Source organism: Rattus norvegicus, chromosome 7 (assembly GCF_036323735.1).
Source record: "Rattus norvegicus strain BN/NHsdMcwi chromosome 7, GRCr8, whole genome shotgun sequence".
NCBI lineage: Eukaryota > Metazoa > Chordata > Mammalia > Rodentia > Muridae > Rattus > Rattus norvegicus.
Genome location: NC_086025.1, coordinates 106,533,188 through 106,543,187, shown reverse-complemented (window position 1 = coordinate 106,543,187; position 10,000 = coordinate 106,533,188). Strand labels below are relative to the sequence as shown.

The window sequence follows — 10,000 nt, the reverse complement described above, 5'->3', positions numbered from 1 at the left end:
TAAAGAAGTGATTTTCTGCCCCATAGTAAGACCTGAACTAGGTATGTGGGATCCCTTGTCATGAGAGAACAGACACATCATTTGGCAGGCAGTAAGAGAAGTTGAGAGAAGGGAATAGCATGTCTGTTGTAGCAGTTTACTCGTGTAGCTGTCCACTCTTCTGCAGTGTTTACTGAAGCTACCACCCTGGTGCTGTGGACTCAGCAATGTGTATGAGATGGGTCTCTGTTCCTTGTGCTATGCCTTGGTCGATTCCAGTGTAGGGATGGAAACACTAGGATGTGGAAGATGCTTAGAGGATGATGGAGGAACGGAGAATAGTGCACAACCCCACAGTATAGCACTCATTCAGCACCACCTGGGTAGCAAGAATTTGTGCAGAAGTTACCCAACTGTGGTTTAGCTGCTTGTTCATAAATGGAGCTTCTAGACCAGGTCTAGCTTCAGAACCTGGGCACTTCCTTTACCTCATAGCTCCTGAGCCTGGCATGGAGCCACATGAAGATAACTTTGAGGACATCTGTTAAAGCTCACTCCTTTTTTTGTCTCTAGGTAGATATGGCTCATGGCCATCCAGGATAATTTGGGAGGATATGGTGGTTTCTTTACCTGAGGGTGAGGCTATGTTTTCTCTCCAAGGCCTCATGTCACCTTGGACCCTTACCTTTCAATGATCTTCATGGATACCCAGTCTTCCGTGTGGATAAACACACCTTCTTGCCTCACCAGAAGACTACCCATCCACATCCAACACATAGCATTGAAAACTTGGAGCTAAAGAGCAGTTCTCTCCTGAGAATCAATCCTCATAAATGTATTTGGAACCTCAGGTCAAGTCCTGGACATCAGGATGCTTATACATTATTTTTAATATGAAAATAACCAAAATGTCTTAACAATGGGGCTCGACTAGTAAGTTATGGTGCATTTGTATAGTTGAATGTTAGAGAACTATCAAGAAATTGTGCTTTTACAGAATTTGTAATGTTGGGCTGTGTATCCTCCTGGCTTTGGGGCATTGTAATGGGCCTTCTGTTCAGTAGCTGCCATCCCTGTGCCCTGCACACCCCTTACCCCCAGCAATAGGTGCCACATGTGTTCCCACAGAGGAGCAGTTCCAAACCTGTGGGTCAAGACCCCTTTGGGGGTCACAGATGGTCAAATCCTTCCTCTATCTATGGCCATGTACAAGGGGCGGCATGTCACGATTTCTGTCCCTGGAAGAGAGCTCACAGGGCATGGACCTCCACAAGTGTTAATGGTTTCTTGTCGTAAGGTTTGTTTGTATATTTTATTTTATGTTCCTCTTTGGGGGGAAAGTCCTCTCTACCAAGGTTAATGACTCCATGACAATGAGAGATAGCATGAGTTTAGGAGGTGAGAGTATATCTAATGTCCTTAACAAGATAGTAAATGCTGTGACCTTCAGAATGATCCTTAAGACTGTGGCAAAGAACTCTGAAAACATGAATTCAAGAATGTATTATCTCTCAACTATGCAAAATATAAGGATGCAATATGAATAGCATGAGGGACTTCATGGATCTAAAAGAACAAAGGTAGCTGCACTAATGAGCCAGGTTGTCAGAAAGATACAAAGGCAGGCAGATTCCTGAGTTTAAGATCAACCTGTGGCAGGTGAATTTAGGTCCAGACATGGTAAAAAATGGTAATCTCAGACAGGATCCCACCCAGATAGCTTATTGTCTGTGCTTACAAAGGCTGGCAGATCTCTGAATTCATTTGAAATATTTAAAAAATATATTTGCTGTCCTTTTCTAGGAACCAAGGGGCTAAGGATGCTGATTCATGGGATGATCAAAAGGGAACCTGGAGTAAATGACTGAACTGATATGTAAATAAAAGACTGGGCTTTGTTCCGCAAGAGATAACTGCTTGGAGAGTGAACGCAGCTCTTTTAGAATTTTTTTTTCTAGCAGCTTTTCTGACTTTGGTCAGAAAACCCATGAGCTATTCAGAGAGCTTTTACAATTTGTTTCCAGCACAAGAGAGCTGTCTCAAGTAGAAAGCTGTCTGGAGTAGACTTCAGAGCCAAGAGATTATAGAGGTTTTGGAGAACAATATTAAGCAAAACACAAGGCTGTCAGTGCATACCCATGATTGAGTTCAAGTCGTTCTTTTCGCTGTCCCAAACACCTTTGTCAGAAGCCCCTCACCAAGCCAAGGCTGATACTTGGCAACAAATAAGATATTTACATTATGATTCATAGCAGTAGCAAAATTACAGTTATGAAGTAGCAATGAAATAGTTTTATGGTTACCACAACATGAAGAACTGTATTAAAGGGTTGTAGCATTTGGAATTTTGAGAACCACTGCCACAGAGCCTGAGGGAACTGCCACTTGTTTCTTAGAATTGGGACCACAGGGGAGCATCAGCATCAAGACCCAGCTTAGGGCTCAGCTTTTAACATAAATGTTCACAGTTCAATACATGGAATAGGAGGGATTCAGAATGCCATTTGAAATAAGATGCCAGCATCATAAAAATTAGCTGACATGAATAATACATATGCTTGGGTATGTGACTGGAAATGTGTAAGACTGCAGCCACTGTGGGGGTGGGGGGGTATCACAGGTAACGGTTTTCTTTTGAGTTTTTAAGTGTGTGTACTACACAGGCTTTATTACTTGACAGAGATACAAATTATATTTCATTTATTTTTCAAAGCACTACCATGGTCCTTTACCCATGGTCTAGTGTATGTTTGGTTTTGTTTGTTTTGTCTGGGAAAGATTTGAACACAACTCTTGCCCATTTCAACTTGGTTTTCACCGACATCCAAGGTACCTTTAGTGTGCCTGGGCTTGGGGAGTACTCCTTGGGCAGCCACTCCTCTGGACCCTTTGGAAATATGGTTGGCAGAGCACATTGTGGGTCCTGGAGTGAACTCAAACCTGTGCAGAGAAGCTCATCAGAGGGGGGACTGCTGCTGAAGTAACTTGTACTCTAATGCTGGCCATCTTGTGTTTTGGGTGAGCTTGTTCACTATGACAAGTTTAGAGTTTTCACTCAGTCAAGTCTGCTCAGTGCTTAGCCCTTCTCAGCTCCCCAGAGCAAGCCTAAGGGTGTCTGTAGCTGGCTCCACAGGGCATGGTTGTTTATGAAGTTCCTCTGGCCACTAACATTACTCTAGATGGCTTTATTTACATACTTAATTCTTTGAGGTAAGGGTTCATAATGTATCTCAGGCCGGCCTAGAACTCTTGCAGATTTTACTATCTGAGCCTCCCAGTGTTGCATGTAATTATTTAAAAAAAAAAATCCACACTATTGCTGGCTATTTTAGGGCCTAGGCTGTCTCTCCTCTCCCCTGGCTTTCCCCATGCCCCACGCTGCGGTGGTCCACCAAACTTCCTGTGGTTTGCTTGACGTGGCCCAACCACTATTTTCTCAGTTGTCCAATCCTGTGGCTAGCTGCTGCCAAACCGCTCAGCACTCCAAAATTTCCACAGCGAGCTGGGGGCGCACGCACTCTTGCCAACCCACGCTCCATTGTGGTTACTTTTCCCATGGAGCTCAGTCCTTGCTCACTCTTGCTGTGTCAAAGCCTGGCCAAGTTCAGCCTCAGCTATGTTCTTTCCCTCTGGCCCACCTGAGTTGCTGTGAAATGGAAAACACCAATCAACAGATAACATAGTCATAGTCACTGGGCTTGGCATCTATCGTACTAAACTCATTAACTATGTTAGAAATCTTTACAAGAAAGTGTCCACCTCCTGCATTCCTGCTTCTTTTCTTGAACCCAGAAGACCCTCCTCCTCCTCGCCCAGTGATTGGCTTCTTGTGATCTTTATTATTCAGTTAATTAGGAGATAATTCTGCTACATCCCAGTGTTAACATTACAGTCAGCTGTCTGTATGCAGTCTGCGTCAGCTGGCAAGCGCTCTGCCTTGCTTCTCTCTCCTCCTCATGTCCTCCATCCTGCCGGGTACCTTTACTTCTGCTATTCTGCTCAACATTATCCCTAAGTTTAGTTCCCGTGTGTGGGGAAACCCTGCTAATAAAGGTCAGAGTCTACTAGATAGTTCCTCTTAGCTCAGTGCAAAATGGTGGACTCCCTTTACCAGCCGGCTTGCCCTTCACTGACCTTGTCTGGGGAGTTTGAAACCTGTGGAATGCCAGCATTATGGGTTCAACTTCCTTTCTCTGGATAAGAGCCTGTCCAGCAAGCACCTGGAATTTCTGGAATGCCTTTCCATGCAAATGAGGCATTCTTCAGTACCCTAAACTCTAGCCAATGATACAAGCCCTAGAAATTCCTAACCCCTTCCCCAAATCTATATAGCCCCTGATTCACTCAGAATATAGTTGAGGTGCCTCTCTGAAGCTGATCCCAGAAGTCTGTCATTTCTGTCATACTCATGGGCTGTCGGAACCTGTTCTTCAACTTTGCTCCCTTTGTCCTCTTGAGCCAGTGGCCAAAGACCCCAGGGAGAAGGAAGGACCGCATTCATGGTGCCTGTCATTGCCATATGGCTCTCCTCTGGCATTGGTCCTCTCTCTCACCTTATTTTATTCCTGAAATCTACTGGGTTCCAGCAGTCACTATGCAGTATGTCTTCTGGTGTCCCCCACCTAGCCTGACTCCAAGGTTAGTTATTTTCTTGGAAACACACCCTGCCTCTTTTTGTTTGCATTTGTCTGAGAACAGGGCTAACTCCTGTGCTAGACCATAGAAGGTGGCATGCTATCCAGTGGGTAAATCTTAGGAGACTGCCTCCTGAGGTCCAGCATTAGCTCTTCTGCCCTCCACCTCCACCCCAGAACAGTCAGTTTCCCCAGGCTATCTCAGTCCCAGAGACCTCAAAGCCAGTTGTTTCCCTGTGTCCTTGGTCATGGCACCTTCTATAACACGCTGTTTCCATGGCAACTTTCACAGACAAGGCTGGTCCAAGTTTGTGTGGACAAAAGCACTTGTTGCTATTGGGACTAATTGGAGTTAGGTTATTTTTAGTTCCCATGACGAAAATCTACTGTCTTTGGAATATCACAGGATAAGCCTCATCTTTGGAGTACAAAGTGCTCCGTGCACAAAGAGTTTGCCCTCTTCTTTCCAAAGCAGTGGCACACTTCAGAAGGTTTTTTTGTGTCCACCCAGCTTTTCATCCTTTCTCCGTCAACTCTTGGAGCCCCACACAGTCTCTTTGGACTAATTAGAAGAGATGTTGGTCCTTTTCCCAGGAAATTGTCATTCCTTCTGAGCTGGCCCAAGATGCTCTCTTCCAGGGTGGACAGAGGAAGGCAGAAGGTGTGTGTTCAGCTAAGGACCTCCAATGAAACTGCAGATCCAGTTACACAGGGACTGGTCTGTTGCCAAAGTCATCAAGGGGGCTGTGTCCATGAGTGAGGCTCCTTAAGATCTGGCCATCCTGTTTGTTTGTTTTGCTTTGCTTTGCTTTTTCAGTTTCTAGGATGTTGGGGTCACACCATGGTGTCTCATGGCTCTACTCCAGCTCTGTGCCTGGTAGCTAAGATCAGATGGGCTCAAACGAGATATAAGATTCCATCTTTAAGATGGCTATAGACTGAGAATTCTGTCTGCTTTCTTCTCTGCTATTCTTATGGCCTTGGGGAGAGGTAATCTTGGGGCACACAATCCCCTGCTCTTTTCAACCACCTCTCCTGTGGCAAAGGTTTGATAACCAATGTTGTTTTTGTTTGTTTGTTTATTTGTTTTTAATCTCTACTGAGTATATGACTAGTTCTATAATAAAAAGGATTTGAATGTGTATCATATACGAAACTCCAGAATCCTATGCTTACCAACCTTCTATCTGTGAAATCATTTGTCTAAATCACACACATGCCAAATTACCAAACTAATATTAATAAAACTATCATGTTAAACTGACAAGATATGTTGGTGGATCTAAATTGCTGGTAGATCAGTGAATGGGAAGCAATGCCTGCAGAACTGGTCCCTTTAATTTTGTGTGTCAAAGTTCAGTGATACAATGTAGAGCCTAGACATTTGCCTTTGCTCACACCAGGACAACCCCCTCCTCTCTGTGTGCCATGATGTCATTCCCACACAAAGTGGGGTGAACATGCTCCACTTTTTTTTCAGCCTTTTCCTGTATTTATTTTCCATCTGTAAATCTATATAATATGCAACTGTTCAGTTCCTGTGTGGATTATATACACCTATTCCAAGAGCAGCGTTTTTTAATTTCGATGAAGAGAGTTTATCGGTTTCTGATTTATGACTCACATTTGGTTTCGATCCTCAGATTTTTTTTTTTTTTTTTTTTTTTTTTTTTTTTTTTTGCTGAACCTAGGGATGTCAACAGACACTCTCTTGTTTTCTTTGTTAGGTTCCATAGCTTCCGGTTTTGCTTGTAGCTCTGCAGTACATTTCGAGTTGATGGTTATAGAGGGACAAGGTGAAGGTTTAAGTTCATTGTTTTTGTGCCAAGGTAACTATTTGTCCTTACGAGGTCTTTGCCTCTCAGTTCAGGGAACTCATCCAGCCCTGGATGGTCATATCAGCAACTCCGGTCCACTTAGATTCATGTCTAGTCTGGCTCCTTAGTGCCCCCCTTCTACCTCTCTCCTATTATTTATTAATATTTTATTTATTAAACTTCTTTTTCATTTCTGAGTACTGAACCCTCCTCATTGCCTTACAAAAGCTAGGCATTCTCTATATAACTGAGCTGTACCCCAATCCCTAACAATCTTTAAAAACAGAGTTCTTTTAGAATTTCATACAATGGGCTTTGATCTTATTAACTCCTCCCTCTAAGACTTCTAAGAGCCACATACCTGTCTTCCCTACCCACCCAACTGTGTGTGCTTTTTTTTTTTTAACCCATTAAGTCCAGTTTTGTTGTCTACCTTGTAATAGAGGTCATGGGGCACTGTGAAACCTACAGAAGGGACCACCCCCTGGGTAGAAGAAAGGTTTTTTGGGAATTAAACTGCTAAGGCTGTCCTAGGTGGGGAATGAGGTGGTGGATGGAGAGAAGCAAAATAGTGGAAAAGCAAGCAGACTATATAACAGTCAGCAGGGTGGGGGTCTTTGGTGATGCAGGCTGTTCAGAATAACTAGGAAATAGATGCCCTTGCTTGACGTAGCTGACTTTTGGGGGATGGATCAAGGGATTAAAGAGGTCCTGGTAAACAAAAGTTTGCCTTATTGAGATTTGCTGAGGAATGTTGGACTTATACTTCTGTTTACCCAATAACAATCCTTCCATTTACCAGATCAGAGTCCTTTTGTCACTAGCACTGCCTCAGGTGGCGGGTTAGGGGATGGAAGGACGGAGGTGGGGGTGGGATGGGGAGTGTACTTTGGACCTAATACACATATTCTTGGATAGGTGATTTTCCTCTAGAGTTTATGTGGTTCCACATAGAGATAAAAAGGGCTACACTTTTAAAGAAAACAGACTTTCCCTCTCCCAGAAGCTACTAATTGCCAATAGCTCCTTAGCTAGGGTTTGGACTTTGTGTCTACCTCTCCTCCATGCTGGGATTTGATCTGCTTGGACTTGATCAGGTCTTGTTCATGTTATCTCAACTACTGTGATTTCATATGTGCAGCTGTCCTGCTGTGTCTAGAAGATACTGTTTTTGTCGTCCACTGCCACGTCTGGCTCTCCCACTCTTTCTGCTCTCTTCTGTAATGGCCTCTAAGTCTTGGGAGGAGATGGGTGTGATGTAGATGCTGCATTTAGGATTGAGTGTTCTGCAGTCTTGTAGTCTCTACCCTTTGGCCAGTTGCGGGTCTCTGCTAATCACCATCTGCTGCAAATAGACTCTTTTCTGATGAGGGTTGAGAGGTGCAATAACTCATGGTGTAACCACAAGTTATTAGGAGTCAGTTTTGAAAAGTGGGCTAATAATAGAATGCATCAGTGTGGGCTGTTGTGACTGCCAATTAGAGAACAAAGGTGTTACACACATTCAGGGTGTGGCACCCAGAACGTGCTCAGGACTTTCTTGCCCTAACAGCCACCACCATACTCAGGTGATTCCTCAGCTTACTGCAGGACCTCAGCCTGTCCCCTGCTGTCCTACCTTGTCTTCCTCTTTCTTGTTCTTAAACACAAGCACCCAGACTCTTCCCATCACAGTGTCTTCCCATCCTCTTGTTCTGTTTGCTGAGCTCCCTGTGCTCTCTTATTCCTTTGTCTGACCCACTCGCTGGGACTTTGCTCCCAGCAGCAGGTGAGAGCCACAGTAAACAGTAATCCAGGGTCCCATGAGATCTCACCATCTCGGGACCTCTTTGGAGCATTCATACTTTGTGCTTCCAGAAGAATCTAGAGAATTAGCCTGCTTAATCTGAGAATTAGGTCCTGCCCTCTGGTTACAGACCCAGGTTCTGACTTATTCAATGTCTTGATTGAGGTTGGTCACTTAAACTGTGAGCCCAATTCTTCCTTAGTAAGAATAAGAGAAGAAGAGCTTCTTGAGATCATTGTGAAGATGATATGTCACTGGAAATTAAAGCCACTTAGAGAATGACAGGTGCACACTAGCACTGCTCACAGTTAACTCATTCTAAAGGTAACATGGGTCAGGACATTAGCCACAGAGAGCAGAAAGAGTCAGCAATTACAAGGCTGAATGTGTTAACAGTTGAGAGAAAGCCAAGTATCTTGGATCTTAAGCTCAAAGAGATGCTTCATTTTCTCCTTTTTTATTGCCCAGGGGGCAAAAAGAAAGAAATTAAGAAAGAAAGAAGAAAGAAACAAAGAAAGAAACAAAGAAAGAAACAAAGAAAGAAAGAAAGGAAGGAAGAAAGAAAGAAAGAAAGAAATAGAGAAAGAAAGAAAGACTAGGAAGCTTATTTCTTGCCCCAGCAAGCTTGATGGGCAGGAAGTTGAAGCATCCAGTTTGGATTCAGAGTCCCCTTCTAACTGGGACTGGTGCATTGCCTACAAGGGCATCTATTGTCTCTGGCCCTTCCTGCTAATTTCTCTGCGTTCTAGCTGCTTTGAGAACCTTTCTGCCTTCCCATCATGGTGTCCTGTCTCACCACAGGCCCAGAAGTGATAGAACCAGCTCACCATGGCCAGAAGAAGCCTTTTATCCTTCAGGTGGCTTCTCTGCGTTTCACTGTGTTTCAGTTTCAACTCTTCAGGAAGAATTCTCTGAGCTTTTATCTCGGTTTTGAGCACTTCCGTCCAGTTAAGGCCCTCAGTGCAGATTAGAAAGAAGAGTCGATTTGGAGCTAGCAGCCACATAGTGGTGGAGCCATGGTCTATATTTGCATTTCCCTGGTTACTGAAGGCTTAAGGAGATTATCACCAGAGCTATGTGCCCTGCCAAGAATTGGGAATTGGGCATTCAACTCCAGGCCTAGTGCCCACCATCCCCAGGACTGTCAGTCTAGTGATATCAGCAGAAAAGGTGCCAGAAGAGGTTTGTGGACTAGCTAAAGGATGGAGGAGATAAAGGTAGGGGGGCACTGTAGTAGCAGCAGTGACAGCTGATCGCCATTAGCCTCCTATCCTGTCTTTGTCTGTAAGCCTCTTCGAGTTATTTTTTCATTGTTCAGGAAGCTGAGTTGACAAGAGACAACAGGTACCCTCAGCCGGGTTGGCTTATGTTCTAGTCACTGGGACATAGTTTCCAGACCTTCCAGTGGAGACACAGCTACAACAGCTGCACTGCTGACTAGGGAACTTGCCTTTCCTTCTGCATATCCTACTCTCCTGTTCTGTGAGGAGTGAGGACTATCCTCCTAGTTCTTAAGATAAAGCTGAACTCTGAGAGGTAGTGTCCCTGGCTGCAGGCCTCAGGTGAAGGCGTGGCACTGAGGATGTGCAGCTCTTGGTCTGGCTACCTCCAGGATATGAAGGGAGGATAGCATGATAATCAGTAGACCTCTACTCAGCAGGCTGGCAGTTTGTGCACCAAGAAGAGAAGCTTTATAGGGACAGGCATGGGGCGTGTCTGTAGCCCCCTTAGATCTTTCCTGCTTGTGTTGATTGTTACTTTTGTTTCTGGCCCCCTGAAGGCCA

At 44.4% G+C, this 10,000-nt stretch overlaps 1 protein-coding gene and 1 pseudogene across 9 annotated transcripts in view; both read left to right on the top strand.

The window, feature by feature from the left end:
• Trappc9 (trafficking protein particle complex subunit 9) overlaps positions 1–10,000 on the top strand; it is a 477,026-nt gene that overhangs the window by 344,177 nt on the left and 122,849 nt on the right. The window lies entirely within an intron of this gene.
• Positions 1,902–1,968, top strand: LOC120093940 (U7 small nuclear RNA; annotated as a pseudogene).